The following is a 19,096-nucleotide window of genomic DNA, read 5'->3' on the forward strand; positions in this document are numbered from 1 at the left end:
AATGATTCCTACCTATGAATGGTTGTAAACGAACAGTACATTAGCACCGTGCTAGGCTAAGGTTTTATGGTTTTCATTGTTTTTGTATTATTTTTTATATTATTATTTACATAATGCGGAAACCCTGCTGCAAAGACCAAACATAGAACCTCTTCAAGCCACTTCACATTTCCATTAAGCAGGCTGATAGTGTCACATCTGGCGATGAAATTCATCTCCTGCTTAGAGACATCCACGGCATTAGTGAGATCCGAACCCCACGACCTATTTATTGGTCAGAGAGCGGAGAATCTCTCCACTCAGCTATCTTTCCATCCCTTTCGATTATTAACAATGTCATATACAGGGTGTTCGGGATAAATTTGACAGTTTCGTAAGGAAAAAGAAAATCTTCTTTGTATCTATTAAATTTAATGAATTGACAAAAAAACATTACAGGCAGAGTTAATTACAATACTATCAACAAGATTTACTCAAAATAACCACCATTAGCATCGATCACAGCTTCAATTCTGCTTCGGAACCTCGAACAAGCTGATGCTACAGTCTCCCTGGGAAGGGCCGCAAAAACTGTTTTAATTTTATCCATTAACTGGGCTTTTGTATTACTGGAAGTGCGATTGGTGTCTTTTTCAACTGCGCCCCATACAAAATAATCCATGGGGTTAAGGTCTGGGGAGTTTGGAGGCCAAACATTTGGACTGGTGAAGTCGTAGAAATTTTCAGACAACCATTTTTGACTTTTCCCAGAGGTGTGGCAAGGGGCCGAATCCTGCTGCCATACATACGGCCTACCATTGGCTACCCTTGTTATCCAGGGCTTGACTACAGTTAGCAACTCCACGAGCAAAGCCCGAATTCCAATGCCAGGGTTCTTCAACACCTGTTCCTGCAGATTTGCGAGGAATTCTGCTGTACGAACGCAATCAGATCGTCTGCTAGGGATCTTTCTTCTTGCTACATCCTCGTAGCCACCATTGCAAGTCTCTAGTTCATGCCTGATTGTTTTTACTGTATTCAGGGAGCATTGGGCAGCAGTCGTAATATCCTTATTTTGATGGCGGGCACGAATCATCATGATACAAGTTATTCTCTTCCATGATTCAGGTGGGTTCCAGCTATCCATCCTTTCTGACATCTTGTATATGAATGAAGAAGGGTCCAAACTTTTAAATGAAGAGAAGTGTGTGTTAATACATGTAACTTACGGAAAAATATAATTAATTATAAATATGTCAAATTTATCCCGAACACCCTGTAAATATATAACGAATCATCTTTCATTTACGAGTATGTTATGCGCAGCTGCCTCTCATGTCCAAGTAACTTAGCTTCAATAGAAACTTTATGTAATGCTATGATACAATGGGTGTGTGTGTGTGTGTGCACATCCTATCTACGTGGGATTCACATAAAAAATAAATAAAAATCATTTCAAGAACAGACTTGAAGAGCTAAATTACTGAAAGCGTTTTTTTTTTCCTCCTGACATAGCGAATGCTATGGCTTCTATCGAAGATCTCTCCACGAACTTATAAAAAAGGAGAAAAATATTTCTCTCTTCTATACTTTTCTTTAAAATGTGTTTACTATCATGTCACTCGGTTTGTCGGAACATATCCGTGATTCTTAATTGATGGGGAGGCAGCAGAGGTGATCGAGCTATAGTGGATCTGTAATAAAAATGGCAAAGCACGGAGAGTTCATGTGACTTGAGAGAGAGAGAGAGAGAGAGAGCGACGACCGCAATGTACTTGCGATACGGTATGCAAATATTCCTTAAAGAGTGTAGCGTGTGACTCATCAAACAGAACGGAAGGAACACTGACCGCAGTGATCTTTACGACTGCAACGCCTCTGCTCGAAAAGAGTAACCTGATATCCTTCATCCAGCACCTTCTTATGTCACGTAATAGAAATTATGATTAATTAGATGGGATTGCCTTCTTAAACAAGTGTAGGTAAATGTTTTTAACCGTCCAAAGATAAACAAGTAATTTAAAGAGAATATCGAAACGCACTCCCAATATTCCTTCATACAGGCCATTTGTAAATAAGCACAAAAATAAACATCCAACTGCGTAACATACCTTTTTATTCGGACAGTTTATGCCAGTCAGTAACGCACTAATTAGGGGGTGAGTGGCCCAGTTTGAACAACTGGTGTAATTTACGTGGTCTTCCATTCCACTGTCCTTGTTTACCGAGTCCTCATTAACCGTCAAGGGGGGATTTTAGCTTTCGAAAAATTCCCAACCGAACTGTATAATATACGAGATAAACAAGGACCGTCAGAAAAGTGATGTCTACGAGAAAACGGTGTGGTTAAGACGCACGTGCAACGATGGGAAACCTTAGCAAGTGTCAGCGGTCGTAATTTACGGCTACCAGCGTGTTTATCGCTTGCTCCCCGTCGCTTTAATGAAACATGTGGCGACATGAGGATGTTGGTTGTTCTGGGGACGGAACGGAAGGTCATCTGCAATATGCCCAATGCCCTCCTTGCGGTTTGATGCAGTCGGTAGTAGTGGCGATCGTACAGAGAACTCTCTCTTTGTGTTTCCGAGTCCGCTTGATTTTAGGGGTGGCTTGTGACTCGGATGACCGCTTTCCGGATGCCTTCATAGTTCACTTTTGTTTTACGGATAAATACGCACGCACTTTGATCTTTGCCGAGGCTTCTGCGAGATAGTTTTTTTTTTAATATAAAGTTTCTTAAATTGGTTGATATTTAGTTGCGTGCAAGCAGCAACTCTTTTTTTAATATTTATCGAGAGAAGGATGTTCAGTTTCCATCATCGCAATTACGTAAACACATTTCTCTAGTTGTAAGCTAACCGGAGTATTTGAATTCAGCAAACGTTTTTATTTATGACGAAATAATAGCCATAAACCTCACGAAAAAATATCACGTTCGAATTGACGAGGAAGTTCCAAGTTGGCTGTTTATCAAATCTGTCGCAACACAAAATAAACAGAGTCGACATTGTTTTGCGAGCACAAATATTTAACACGTACGCTGCTCTGGCAGTGCCACTGATTCTGTTTATTGCTTGCTAATTCAGTAAGCATTCTGAGCGATGTAAATATTTCGAACAAACCATTGAGAATAGTTTGCCTTGAATATTGTTTAAGAAAAAAAAAAAAAAGAAAAAAAACGGGCAAGAAGTTTTAGCCTACTCCTTATGGAAGTCACGTGTTCACATCTTTTAGTTTCAAATGTTTTCATGGAAATATTATATATCAACAACGTTGTTGTTCTCTTTATTAATTCCTACACTTAGCGTTTACTTGTTAAGGTTTTAAATGTATGGTATCACGATATTATGGTATCATATTTTCTTTCTTTATAAGGAACAAGGTCAGAAATATCTTCAGATGTTTTTATTTTGGCATAAACTTATAGACAGTCGTTAAACAATTATGCATACTATAAATTACGCATAATAAATGCATATAGGTTAAATAGATCCCTCACTCTTTATCCTCCAATATTTCACTGTAACCAGTTTTTCTCAGATGTAAGCCTCATGAGCACTTAGTTTCATGTCTGGAACTCATAGGTCGCTAAGTTGATGATTGTGAAGCAGCTTGCCCGGATTACTGTAATTAAACTGGGAAGAATTTGAAGCCGAAACTTGAGGGTGTGCGTGGGGTTAGAACTGTCAGGAAACGGAAAGTATTAGGGAAAGAGGGATGTCGCTAATTTGAAATAAAGTTAATGCGGATAAGATAGGCTGTAGTTAGATTGTCTGTTCTCATTTCTAGAGATAGAGATAAGAGAATTGTTGCTATTTATTAATTTTAAAACGTTTCTTCTGGTCTTATGTATACTTCTCGAATTAAGAAAGTGAGAAAAAAAAAATGTATCATCCACCTCTTTTTTATTTCGTTTCCACGCACAAAACTTGTAGAATAGCAGGTAAGCGCCATGGATAGAGATTGGAAATGAACCTACTGATGGTTTCTTTGTTCAAAGAGACTCTTGGAGAAGACTAGATAAATAGCAAAGAGAAGAGAGACCCAGAAACTTAAAATTCGCACATCCGTGTCTTTCTCGGACAGTGAAATTAGGATTACGTTGGGCAATTCAAATCCATAATATAGTTGATGGGACGAATAGTTCTAATAAGACTGATTATTGTTTTGTTTTGGGAATATGAATAATCCCCCCCCCCCCTCTATAACTGGAGTAAATGTGTCGATGCAAAGTTTAGCTATGGGATAAAACTTGTTAATATTACATTAAACTATTTGGTCGAATTATTCAACTATAAAGATTATAAGTAAACGGAAACTTCAAGTTGCAAACGTCGTCTGTATGACATTTTATGTTTCGTTCAGATTTATCACTGGACACAAAAGTAAATTCATTTAAAGATCTGGTAACTGAAAAGCCCCCGCTTATTCTTAGATCATATAAACACGTATGAAACAGCATCCTCATCGAACGACGGCTGAATCTAGAAATAGAAAGAACAGAAATACTTCCTGACCGAAAACGAATCTGCAAAAGGGATATCTTGTGCTGCTTTCAACACCTCCATTCATTACGAGTTGCGCTCTTGATAAGATATATCAACAGTGAGCGCGCAAAAAAAAAAAAAAAAAAAAAAGCTACAACAGCAGGTGTTCTTCCCCGTCCATTTGTCTGTGCAAATTATCTCACCAGCAAGTCAAGTGTGAAGTTGCACATATTACCATGTTCGGCGCGTGCGTTTGTATCTAATTGAATTATAATTTACACGTGGTGCTCGTCAAGTAAATTCTTCATGGCAGAGAACAGACACTTACGTGAATGCATTTGATACCAACTGAAAAATATTTCATGAAACCAAATTAAACATACATACCCGTATGTTGCTAGTTAACCCGTATAAAGTTAGGAGCTCATTCCTTTTTCTTCTAACTCAGATATTCATGTTTTTATATTATACATGAACTATTATATCAGCTGTGAGTAGGTAAAAATACGTTTTGGATTCTATTTTTTCATATTAGAACTTTGATTGCTAATACGCTGTTTTCAGTTTTGAAACACTTTCACAGTTACGCTACTATCTGTCTATGTAAATTTGTAAACAATGGCACAGATAATGATAAGCAGTGTCGTGAGAGCTTATTAAAATATGTCTGAAGAAAAAACTGAACTTATTTAATCAGAATAACGAAGTTAGGATAGCGCACATCGTGATGCAAAATTAAAAAACAACATTTCTGATATTTTCATTATTCTTTCAGTAGAGGATAGGGCATTTTCATTATTCTATTCTTTCAGTAGCTACAATTAAATATTACATTTGACAGTCAGACTATTCTGATAATTAAAAACATTCACTAGCAAAGGAGGCGTGTACAAGCTTAGTCATGTACGACCCCAAAAGTCCTTACCGAAGCCACCAACCCTCCACGTAGTGGGTCTCATTGACAGATGTTTGGCTCTCTATTCAAATAAACTTTTTTTTTTTTTTTTTTTCATTTTAGGATATGTGTCAAGTGTGAATTTAGGATGAATGTCAGGATTTGAACATACTGGCGAGTTATTAAATTTTCAAACTTAAACAAAAGATAAATATCACTCGCCACCACATAAGCTATACATTTTGCAACTTTCCGTTTTTTTCTGTGAGGAAGAGTTGATGTTAAAAAAAAAATGAAAACTTAAATATTGATTTTAGATGAACACATGCATGGCTGTGCCATACATTTATGTGATAGGGGCACTTTGATTTGCATATAAAAATGAAAGTCAGTAATAGAGCCATCTGACGTTTATTGATAGCACTCCTACGCAGAAAACGTTGCAGAACTTTTAGCCAATTAGTACCGTTTGTGTGTGGGTTGATCGCTGCTGATGTAATCGCTATTGAAACACGTGTTGTCGATGCTCGCTGTTATGGTGAACACACATTTCAATATCGGTTGAGTATTGGATACAGAGAAAATCAATCTATCTTTTGTGGTCCCCATTCTTATTAATGATAGGCCGATTTCGTATGTACTGCATAGCTATTTTTCATTTAAGAATTATTTATCTAATTCATTGTAACATTTGAGTTACAAGCATAACTCAAATGTCATTATTACAATTACAAGTTACAAAAAAAAAAAAAAATACAAGAGTTACAAAATTATATAATTACAAGTTACTTACGCGTAATAATACGCTGTTTGAAGACTCTCCTCTAAACACTACTTTTTTGTCTTCTGTCAATCAGTTAATTGCCCGCTCATGTCACTAGATGACTATCAATACGTATTTCGTACATTTCAACCAGCATGCCCTAATATTATGTGAGAAGTGATTTTATTTCACTCTGTAAACCGTCAACCTGCTTATTGGAAAGCCGAAAACGGCAGAAGAAAGTACAAAATGTTGACACATAAAGTATAACGGTTGATACTGCGGTTAGAGGGCATATCGTAAAAGTAGCCAAAACAATAGATTACGTGCTTATTGAAGAGCCTACTGATAAGCAGGGGTAGGGAAGTTATTAGGGATAGGGTCTGGATTCTTTGAGAATGAAGAAGTGGTGGAGAAGATCCAGAGAATGACTAATATTGTGGCACGTCTATGGAATGTTTCATACGAGGACAGATTGAAGGCCCGTGGGCTTTAAAGATTGATAGACAAAAAAGAGGGGACATGATAGAAGGTATTAACGGACTTTTATGGGATAAACACTAAAAATTTTTTTCGATACATTGCTGGAAGGGAGAGAACAAAGGGACCACCCCCAGGAAATTGTATAAGAGAATAGTCCGTAAGGGTGTTAGGACTAGTTTTTTTTTTTTTTTTTGCTTGGAAGGTGATGAATGGGTTGCAAGAGATGGTTTCGAGTGCTTCGTCGGTGAATGAGTTCCAGGAGCGGTATGATAAGTATTGTGTGAAGAATGGTTACAGTGGTCTGCCCCGATGAGTCTAACTCTATGGAGATGCACACGCACGCCCCCCCCCCCCCAATCGGTAGCGAAGACTCCCTTTTGTTGAAAGACCTGATTCGATTCCAGTTGTTGTCAGGGATTTTCAACTAAATGATTTCACATAAGGCCGCCTTACGCAAACTGACCGGAGAAATCGCAGTTTCGAGACGCATCAGTTTGCTTAGGTATATTCCAAGTGACCATCCATTCTGGGTGAATCAAAGACTAAGAAGTCGGGACTCCGCTTTTAGCATCTGTTAGGCAAGTCATGTTGTCGGACGATGACAATCGTCTCTACCCTAGAATGATATCTCTTTGTCTTACCATCATTTGAATAAGTTATTATAAATTTAGTTTAATCCTTTATCCAGGAGTAAGCAAACAAAGTTTGCGCCTGAAAATATCTTCAAGACTGAGGTAAGGTGGTGCAACTCCGAGAAAAGGTGGACCAAGCTCTCATCACTCCTTGTCTCGGTATCTCCCATAATGCAAAGCACATCTCCTTGCGGACATGTATACTGCTATGCATTAAGGGGATGGCCAATGTCTGCAAGGAGATGTGCTTTGCATTATGGGAGATACCGAGACAAGGAGTGATGAGAGCTTGGTCCACCTTTGCTTGGAGTTGCTTGGTGTTGCACCACCTTACCTCAGTCCTGAAGATATTTTCAGGCGCAAACTTTGTTTGCTTACGCCTGGATAAAGGATTAAACTAAATTTATTATAGCCTAACTAAGTGAAAAATAAACTTCCAACGAATAAGTTATTCATAATTCCCTTGTCACCTTTCGTCTAAAAAAAAAAACGGATTAATTATGTGTGGTATTGATGAAATCGAACTATAATTTTCGTTCATCATCTACTTAATATTTGTTTGCTTTCTAAAATGAGGCGAAGCCGCTACGAAATCTGTGCGAGGAGCACTCTAAGATCAGCCTCTACGCATTTCAAATTCAAAACAGTCAACGGAAATTCCTGTTTTATCACTTAGTTCATAATGCAGACGATCCTCACTAAGAAGCAGTTTCTTTCGCAGAAACCTTGGAATTAAGAAGAAAAAAAAAGAAGCCTTATTTCTGCTTCAGCTCAAACACATACAACCCAAATGAATTTACCTTACAGACCTTCAAGAAGACATCGCGAGGTTCCTCGCAATATTCAGCTGCTGTGGTTCGTAACGCCCCATTTCCTCCCAGAAGGTCGGTTAGATGACGGAAACTATATTTGGCCACCCTAAAACCAGATGTGTCGGTCGATCGGCGCGGAGAGAGAAAGCGGCGTTCTCAGAATTAGACCCTTGTTCCAAATGGCATCGATTGAAGGGAGGGATATTTCAAGGGGGCGGACAGGTTAGGAACAACCATCAAAAGAAGATGATTCAGTGTGCAAGAAGCGATCCGCGATCCAACGAGGGATTTGTTGCGCCGCGAAACAATAACAGCGGGCCCGACACGTGGACTGAGTCACGTATATTTGATGACGGAGGAATAGCAACAGGAGTAAATAATGGCCGAGCTTTGTGCCGAAATGTGGGTGGCATCCATTATTAATGTTAGATTCGGGGAGTTTGTCAATACTTGGGTGCACGACCCCTTACACGAACAGCATTGTGCAGGAACAATGAATCAATATCTCGATAATGTTAAAAGTCTTCTACTCCCGGGAGTTGGTAGCAGACTAGAAGGGCACAGGCAAACACACACGGAGATTGAATTCGACATGACGAGTCATCCCAATAGAATACGTGAAAATTATATTGAAACAACTCCAAAACACTTTTGACAGAATGAATACGAAAAGAGGAAACAGCTCTTAATGTGCCAATGTTATTATAAAAACAATTTAAAGAGACATTCATACTATTCTTTCGAAATATATAAGAGCATTGATTTTAAAATAAGACTCGGAAAATAATCTTTTACGACTTAGTTATGTTGAAGAAATATCCTAACAATGGTTATTAACATCAAATCCAACGATCTTCAGGCTTGAACAGCCTAATCTGTTTAGGAACCTGATATTTAAGCGTTCCTTTATCACCTCTTGCCGATAATGAACTGCAAATATTTAATTCTGCTACTGCTAGTACTATTACTACTAATAATAGTAATGTTGAATCAGTAAATTAGAGAATTTTTTGGCAAACAGAACAGCCGAGGCAACTTTGGGCAAAGCTGATCTACAATTTATCAGATTGCATTCGGAAAAGGAAAAAAAAATTAATCTAAGGGTCCAATTTTGCGATTCTGTCTTAAAAATAAAAAATAAAAATAAATTCTAACTCGTGGATGTTATGAAACTTGCTCAACAGTTGACATCCGAGCTCATTTAACTTATTTTACAATCTCCACCCTCGAATCAGTTTCACCCCTTTGAAACAGAAAAAAAGAAGGGAGATTCTTGTGTTGTCTCCTGTAACCTTTTACGACTTAGTTATTAAGTTAATGACTCACACAGTCATTTACCGGTACGCTGCTTCACAAAAACCATCCTGCAGAGAAAATTTTCAAACCTTTAGCCTCCAGAACAGAGCGAATTTCGTCCTCAGAACCAGCCCACGTTTGAAACAACACGCTTTGTTAACATCATTCAGAAAAAATGGGCAACAAGAAAATCCTTGCCAGACTCCCTAAAACCAGATTATATCGTATCGTACCTTCAAAGGCACAACTGACAGATTGAGCCACCTCCTCAAAAGACAAGGGATTACAACAGATCTGACCGAAGTCTACAGACCGCTTCTACCTAACTGAGGCAGATCAAAAGCCACCAGATTTATCTTCCATTTTGAGGTAGACTTGTATATAGTGGCAATGTCCAATGTATTGGACAGAGAAGATGGACTAAAAAAAACGATTAACGTGGTACGCCATAATTCTAAGATATCACATGATCACACTGATAAAATCCAAATTATTACACAAAACTAATTTACAATTCGAGACTGTTCTTATCCAACAGAACGAGAACTCTAATAACTGCAACATAAACAGATGGTGTTATTCTACACAAATTTTGGACCCAGGGTCGTCGCCAGATTAGATCGCGCCCTGAGGCAAACAATTAAATATCGCTCCTTATCTCAAAAATATAAGAAACTCTCCAATTGCTATTTTGTTTATATTACAAGAGAAACATTAATGCAACAAAACGATTACATAATAATATTAATTAAATGTTTGCTCTACGGAGATATCGCACAATGAAATTGTTTATAAGCTATTCTAAATTTAAATTATAAGCTATTTTCGCCTCTATCGATATAGTTGCTAGACCAACCAATCTTTCTTGGGTCGCTGCTGTTCGCAAATAATTTTTAATCAGTTTAAGCTTGGAAAAACTTCTTTCCGCACTTGCTACGCTAACAGGAATCGTTAGCGTAGCGACGGCGCCTACTGCAATGTGGCTGAACGAGCGCCCTTGTTAAGCCGCGCCATGAGGCACGCTGCCTCTATGCTACACCCTGTCGACGGTACTGTTTGGACCACCGCCTTATCTTCCATGTTAACGTTAACTATATACGATCGACGCAAAGGGCGTGACTTTCCTTGCAAGTGATTGTTCTTGTTCTGCTGATCATTTTACTTTGTCTTTAAAAATAGTCCGTAAATTTAGTAGACGTGACCACCACAATCCTTTTATGTCACCAGATTGCGAGAATGTAGACTAAAGGCTACATTCAGACTACAGACTAAGGGCTACACTAAATGCTGACCGAAGTTACGTTCCTCCCATTCGCGTAGAATATACTTCTCGGTTCTGTCAGAAGAATTACCTCACTCAGGATTCAAATACAACAGAGCTCATTGATGCCATTGTAAATGTAATTTCGATTTGCTGATCCAATATTCCGGTTCACACATAACAGAGCTCTGATCCCGAAACTTATTAGATGGAGTGTAACATCAACATTAGAATCCCCACACCATCTGGTGTAGAGGAGTCTAATTCTAAATCCATAGAATTTTCAAAAATCCAAGGTCAAGGAATTTTCTAATGTATGATTATAGTATATGGACCTATTGTACGGCCACAGATGCAGACCCTTCGACACTTCTGCGCATGTCAGAAGGAGAATCCATTCCGATAATAGGGTAATCAACTCATCTTGTGGGATGAGTTGTTTATTATTACACGTCGGAAAATTAACTTTTATTTTATGAATATTGAAGTTTTTAAAGTGGTAACTATTTTGCTTGCATAAGTTGGAAAATTTTACGCTTATGCACGTGATTTCGTGTGTTGGTAACGAATTCGTACATCGCCTTTTTCCTTTTTCTCCCTTCAGCATGAACTGACTCTTTTTTGGCACATTGCCAGCTGGGGGTCTCGGATCTGTGGTCGGACAGTATACTTCCTTGATCTACAATCGTTTCTTGATTATTATCTCGCAGAGATATTTCACCTTTTAAGATATTCTCTTTATGATTGACTTAGGAAGGTTCAAATTGCTTTGCATAAGCATGCATTTATCTTTGAGTTGGGTGCTGAGCAATCATACGTGTCTGAAAGTTTAGTACTTTGTTTCCTCGTCATGTCTATCCCCTTCTTTCTTCAGCCATTGATATCCCCTCACATCCCACATCGGCACCATGTGACCAGTTTGATCATTTTCGCTTGTATCTCTGTGTATGATAAATACATAAGTAGTCATAAGTTGTGATTTTAAAATTCGTATGACGTTTTCGATTGTTATGTACTTGGGAATTTATTATTATTATTTACTTTAAAAAAGTATGGTCAAATATTTAGTAAGTTTTCTGTGATTCTTTTAGATTGAATTTTTTTTAATAATCTCCTGTTTCAGTTCTTTTATTTCATGTTTTGAATATGATGTAATATTGTATGTCTGTTTTTTTTAACTGCAAACGAAGGCGGGGTCCTTTCGGCTCACGTGGTTTCAACCGAAATGAACTCCTAGTCAGAGTTCTTGTAGAAAACTCACAGACGGAGTGATAAATTCGACATCCCACTTTACTGTATTTCAGTCACTCACTGCTTACTACCAGCCTGTGTTACGCAACTTAATGTTGCGTAACACGTTCCCAGCTTACTACGGATTTTTTCATTGGGTAAGCCTACATCCTGAGTAAACAGCGGATGCAGCAAAATGTGAAGAGGCTGAATTATAGGCCAAAATGAATGGATTTTAGTACGTTGTTTTGCTAAAATCAAAATGAATGGATTTTTAGTGCATTCTTTATGAACGTGATTCCTCTTGTTATTCCAATGCGTTTGTCAAAGTTTTTAATAATGTATGAAGAACGCTTTCGATTGTTCCTTTAGCCATTTTGCGTCTCTTCTTTTGACTTTGTCATCATAAAAAATACTTTTCTTTTGAGGATAAAAATATGATGATCGCTTTGCTTGAGATCCGAACTGTAAAGTAGGAAAGAACATGTTTAAAACCTGTTAATCTACATAATAAGCATACGATATTGAAAAATGTCTTGTGATATGCTGTATTATTCTTACACGCATATTGCCTTTCTTTTTTTAATTTCTTCTCGTATAATAAGAAATGATCATAGTAATATTTACGCAACAGCTTTTGTCACATGCTTTTACAATTTTGGGATATCGCTATTTCCTTGCGCCTCGTACTGAAGTTCCTTCCGCTAGACGATGGCTAGCTATCGGATTGAGACAATCAAATTCAAGGGAATCCGGTTCTAGAAACTAGTTCGCTCCGAATTTATTATTTAAAAAAAATGCGATTCCTTCCTATTCTTATTCACTTTCTTAACTTAAGAATTTATTAGAGTCTAGCATTTCAAAAAGTGATCACTTGTGTATTCTGAACAGGCACCTTAAAATGATGCATTGATTACCTCAAGCATTCCCTGTTCTTTGGTGCCGGGTAGCAGATTACAAAGTGCTCAACTCTCTTTTCATTCTGTCTTTTCAGGATAAAATCATAGCTCTGTCCCGTGTTTAAACTGAGAGCGTGATGAAAAATCTTAAACTTACGATTTTTCGAGTGGCCGCTAAGCGATAAAATGGTTCATTTGCAGCATTTCAAGGTCAATGCTAAGAACTCTGCTCTGTGTGAAACTGTCATTAATTACTATATAGCACATTGTTTTTCGTCCTTCCACTTTATCCATTGCCCTCTGGAACACGTCCTAATCTTTACTCTGTGGATACAATAAAAATAAAAATAAAAAACTGTACGTCAATTAACAATGGCGCGTATCACTTAAGCTATCTACTGAAACTGACGGGTTTTCTCTCATTTACAAAAGAATTCTCATGAAAATTGAAACGGGAAATATTCAAATATTTCCCAGCAACTTAACGGAGAAAAAATGTATGCCACTAACGTATATACAGAACATTGTTAACCGCTCTTTCTGTTATCATTCTACCATCCCTTCTTCAGGATGGAAATTCAAATCAACAATAAATACAAAGACCTAATTGTCGCGAACAGTATTTGCACTCGAACAGACCCTCCTTGGCTCAGTCGGTATAGACGAAGCTCTTTGGTTTGAAAGAGCCGGGTTTGATTCCCGTCCAAGTCATGAGGAACTTTTACCTGGTCTCTTTCGACTAAAGATGAGTAAGCCAGTCCCATATGGAGGTAGAGGTTTTTTTTTTTCCTCCCAGAAACTCGGGTTTTTCGTCCCTCAGAACAGGCAAACCGGCCCCGTGAACACACGCTGCTGCAGTCAAAAATATTCCCCCTCCCCAGAGGCAGACTCAGCGACAGGCTGGTTGGCGGGGGGGGGTACTAACAAAAGTCGCATCAATGTAACACGCGGACCCTGCATTGGAAGCGGGATAAACTCAGAGAAAGAAGTATTTACACACCAACCAACAACGGCTGTGTATTCGAATGTACTATAGCTTGATCTGTATGTTTGAAATGTTTTAGGGAGACTCATTTCATCGTGACGCTTGAGATTTCCTCTCCCTTCTTAATGGAAGTCTGAAGTGCCTTGAAAAGTTCTATGATTGGTCTTTAGGGTACTCAGATATTTAATGCTTAGTCACGGTACTATTGCCCCCCCACACACACACACTACTGTTGTGTCATAGGTTCTGAGATCTCTCCGAAAGCAGAATTCACATAAAAATATCCTCCTCCCCCCCTCGTGAAGTCCGTCCTTTCCGTCGAGATCATCTCGGCAAAGTTCAGAGCTCTTTCCTATTGCCGTTTCCTCAACCTCTTTCTGTCCTTCCTCCTTCCTTCAAGGCTAAACGCGGGAATTTGCAAACGGACACCACCATATCGATTATCCATGAAGAAAAGACACACATGCTTTCTCTCTCTCTCTCTCTCTCTCTTCGTTCCATACATAACTGTAAAGAATACTCAATAAGAATCTTTCACGGTAAGATCAAGTATTTGTTTTGTTTTTTTCTCTCATATTAGTAAAGGGACGAAAAAACTCATTATATGTTAGTTCGTGTTTTGTTATAATCCAAGCTGCTTTCATTAGAATTGGAGTAACTTTTCATAAGATTCAACTCCTTTGCGTTGTTGTAGGTATTCAGTTATAAAATCTGCTGCAAAATATATTTCGGTAAGTTTCTATAGAAAGGAATACTATTTCATGATTTATGTATTTTCTTGGTCATTCCTCTGAAAGTCAGTCTATGAGGAGATTTATGAGTCTGAAATCTAACACCGCTCGCAGTTTTTATCCAGTTAACCATGAAAAATGCGAATGCCGAATTTGTTGTTCCAAAACACTTTTAGAAACTTTCAAACTCTAAATATCTATGAACTATAAATCTCTTTTATAATCTCAATATATAATGCAGTATATAAACTTCTATAAATTTCAAAACTTTTCGCAAGATTTTTGTGTTAAAAAAATAATCGATGAATCATGACACTAAAAGTTTTATCTGGCAGAATCCTTCCTGTTTGCTAATTTCCAGTTAATTTAAGGATTATGATTCCTGCTAATTAATCACAACTCAGTTAGTTGTGAAAAGCTTAACAAATGCCTGAGATACCAAGTATTTTCTATGCCACTAAAAACTCAGAATATCTTGCTTCCAAATTTGTGGATAAATATTGATAATTTATTTCATGATTTCATAGTTATTCAGTAACTTGGCGAATACGAAGGTATGAGGACACAACCGACTAAAAGGACGTGCAACTCTTCACATACAAATTATATATGTCTTCAGTCCTAATCCATCTAAGGGCAGCAAGTTTTGTTTACTTCTTACTGTCGCTACATTACACTACAACGACGTGTTCGAAGCCGATCAAAATCAGTGACAGAGATCGACTAACTTAGTGTCGGAGAAGAAAAAAGTTCAGCTGCAGGTGATAAATGTTAATCATCTATCAAGACTGTTGATTTCTTATCAGCTAAACATTAGTAATCAACAATGATAACAATTAACAATGATTAATACACTAACCATATTCAGTATGAACTGCAATGTTGATCATCTAGTTACTTGCATCACTTATTATTATTAATGATAACTATATATCTGGTATAATAATGAGTTATATTAACTATCCTTAATATGATAATAATAATCTAGCAATCTATCAACAATATGTTATATTTATTAACAACTGTTGATAAACTGGTAGATGACTCACGAAAAGTTGTAAACCTAACGCACATTTCATGCCTCAAGAGTCGGCTAAGGAACTAGCTCTAGAGACCAAATATGGATCTCTTCTTCAAGCTCTTTCAAGATTTTATTAAAAGGTGTCTCGCATAGGACGATAAATTTTTTACCACCTAAAAAAATCTTCTCCTGTAATGAGAGTCAAATCCACAGCCTGTGGGTTGGAACGTGGAGACGCAATCCACTAATATCTCCAGGTTTGATAGGCTTGAGGAGGATGCTCCACAGAATCCGGATGACTACTTTATATAATCCATGAACACTTCATTTAAGTCTCCTCTCTTTCTGAGTTCAAGATAGCCAGCCGAGTCTTGTAGCTATCACACTGCAAACAATTTAGACAATCTTCTTTGAACTAATATATCTAATATTTAACCACTAATAACAACTACAATGTTATTACAACTTTATCCTTTAAAAGATCCTGTATGTGATACTTAGAAGAGTTTGCTTAAATATTTGCGACCCAAATCTACTTAAGAAGATTTGCCAGTTGGCTGTACTTAAGCAGCAAGCTGATTGAGAGGAGTTGGGGAGAGGATATATATATAACTTCTGCCATTAACAGTCTGTCAAAAGCAGAACTTTTTTTTTTTTTTTTTTTGCGATCCTTTACAAAAAATAGGATAGTTTGATATAGGTATTATTTCTGGGTAAACTCCCAGCGACTTCCTCCATGAGTTCAAACGACGACCTAACGGTCGAAATGGCTCGCACCCCGTCAATCCTCTGCCCGGTCCCCTTTTCCCATAAACCCTTCCTCTAAAAAACAGTTGCTATTTTCAGCCTCCTTTTTCATTTTTTCCCACCCTACAAAAAAGCACTCTGCCCACCCTTAAAAATAATATATGTATATATTATACAAAAAAATACAAAAAAAACGGGTTTTTCCAAATTAATTCTCCCACATTGCCTAACCCCCCCCCCCACTCCCCTTTCAACACCATAACAGCAGAAGTATGCACACCGCAGAAAGAAGACAGGCAATAGCATCCAAGAAAAGGTATGTGCGAATTTTCTCTATTATGCTAGGTATATTTGTCTCTAAAATGCATCTGCAATGCCCTAAGAATTCTTGAGTAAAAAGCCAATGACTTTAAAACAGGGGCATTCCTAAACAAAAGCAGGAAAAATAGCCGTAAAAATAATAGGAGAGTTTGATATTTATATTTTTCAGAATGTTTGTACTTTATTAATAAAGACTTGGGGAAAGTATTCTACGTATAAGATCTCTTCTGATAATATCGGTGCGTATTGGATAGTATTAGATCATTCAGGTTAGAGTAGCATCCTCATTTAAAATGATTGGGTAAAAATCAAGGAAATTTGACTACGTTGTTCATAAACACTCCCAAATGCCTTGCACATCCATTTGAGGTTTTTTTTTTTTTTTTCCTTAAAATCAGAAAAGTGACGTGCCACTGTTTTCATGAGTTTCACTAGTATAATAGCAGCATAATCTTTTTTTGGCAAGTAACGTTCCTTAAGCTATAAAGACTCCTGTTTGCTACTGAACAAGAAGAATTTCTTAATATCATTTTCTTGAAATAGACTCCTTACCAAAGGAAAAAGATTTTTCTGTTAAATTGAATATATAATCTTGTATTATTACAAGTAACAATATAATATTGTCGAAGGCAATGGAAACCCCGGTAGCCTGCTGACGATTTGTTAGATTTTTCCTTAATGACTCTGCTACCGAGGCGCTGTAGCCTCAGTAGCAGAGTCGTTAACCACGATGCTCTTTGGTGAGAGAGAGAGAGACCTGCGTTTGAATCTCGTTTTGGTAAGGACTTTTCACTCGAAGGCGACTTATCTGGTCTCAATACGGAAGAGGAAGGTTTTTCTTTTTCCCTCCCCGGAAATTCAGGTTTTTCATTGCACAAAGCATTCAGAAAAATCCACTCCATTCATAAACATAGAAGCTTTTCAGATAGGATTAACCTGTCGTAATATTGATTAGGTTTCATTGAGGTCCAAATTACTTGGGCTTGATAACCATTAAGCCTAACACGTTGAGGGCAGTGAGACGAGAGTTATTTTATTTTACTTACAATGTAGAATTTTGAGTAGCGAATGCTACCTATGCGTACTGTTGAATTACATTTATAATTATATGACTATTTTTTGAAGTTGCATTTGTGGATTTTCTCTTTTATGTAACTGTCATTCTTATCGCCATAATTTCGTTAGTGCTTATTATATGAATAAAATCGTTAAGTGTAAATAATCCAAACGTCGAAGTGATTCCGAAATATACGATTATTTTCCTTTTTTTTTTTTTTTTCAAGATACAGCTTTTGCAGTATACAACCGGTGACTTACCAACTGAACTACCGAGGCTGGTTTTGCAAACCTAATCATATCACTGCTCATTGCATGCATTTATATTCTTCGCGTGTGGAAAATCCAAAAGGTTTCAGAAGTGGAAATTCTTTTCCATCTTAACTCACCTTCAACTGAAAATTCCCTATAAAGTTTTCTCGCATTCTAACATTGAGTCGAATTTCGTCACGATTATGTCTACGTGGCGAAAGCGTTTTTGGAACATTCACTAGAATTTGTTAGAAAAAATGGTATATTAATGAATTAACTGTTGATTTTAGCTTAAATTAAAGCAAATTGGATTAATTAATTAGTTAACTAACTGATCGTTGCTGACATGCAGCTTGTAGATTAATGCACATCACCAAGGAGAGTATTACAAAAAGACGTTCATTCTATTATTTCCACATCTTCCCTTTATCATTGATTGGTAAGAAAACGAAAGAAAGACACGATATTCAGAATTAGAAGGTCGCACGCACACACACACAAGGACGTAATAATCTTAACCCTGTCTGCCACATAAACAATACAAGTGACAAGTAGAATGCTAATTATTCAGGGATTTTTCTTTCTAACGGGGGGTCTTCTGTTTATTCTAGGCGCTAATACTGACAGTCTATAAACATGCGATTGCCAAGGATTGCAGTGAGCCCGTAATCCTACATAGACGCATGTGTCGCGTGTCTTTCTAATGTCAACCATTGTCTAATTAAGCAAATAAGCATACAGCACTCAGATAACAAAACTTACTTGTGAGTGGGTAATCACTTCACGGATTTGTTTGTCTTCCCGTGATCACACCATAGATAGAAACCCGTGGGGAGAAAGAAAAGAAAATCCTCTCACATGTCCTCTGAACTTCACGTGCAGTTCAGAAATAGCATAAAGCGTCTCCAGAACAGACAGATGTCCCACCAACTGATGCCTATTACGACGGACTACTTATCGGAATCGGCTCTCTTTTTTCCCCCCTCTGTCACCACATCGTCCGTTAACGTACAACCTCTGGCTGCAAATGGTACACTTTGGCGGGCTACCGCGGGAGTGCGAGGAGGAGACGCCTCCAGTCACGTGACGCCCGCCCTTGTTTGATGGCCAAGTGGATAATTTTTGGCCGACGGAACTCGCGCGGAAGCGGAGGATTGAAATGGGAGAACGAAGAGGAGGAGGAGGAGACATTTAGAAGCCAATGGTTTACGACCTTCAAAATGAGCTTCGAACCCCTCCGTACTTC

At 37.7% G+C, this 19,096-nt stretch overlaps 1 protein-coding gene across 1 annotated transcript in view; it reads right to left on the reverse strand.

Annotated features, from left to right (window-relative positions):
• LOC150095879 (protein NDNF-like) overlaps positions 1 to 18,853 on the reverse strand; it is a 52,102-nt gene extending 33,249 nt beyond the window's left edge. The window contains exon 1 of the mRNA XM_090409232.1: positions 18,613 to 18,853. The gene's annotated coding sequence lies outside the window, so the exon portion shown is untranslated. The remainder of the gene's footprint in view (positions 1 to 18,612) is intronic.
• Between the last annotated feature and the right edge of the window lie 243 nt (positions 18,854 to 19,096).

The sequence above is a fragment of the Typopeltis vanoorti genome, chromosome 19, assembly GCF_054136105.1.
Source record: "Typopeltis vanoorti isolate ZY-2024b chromosome 19, IOZ_Tvanoo_1.0, whole genome shotgun sequence".
NCBI classification, from domain to species: Eukaryota; Metazoa; Arthropoda; class Arachnida; order Uropygi; family Thelyphonidae; genus Typopeltis; species Typopeltis vanoorti.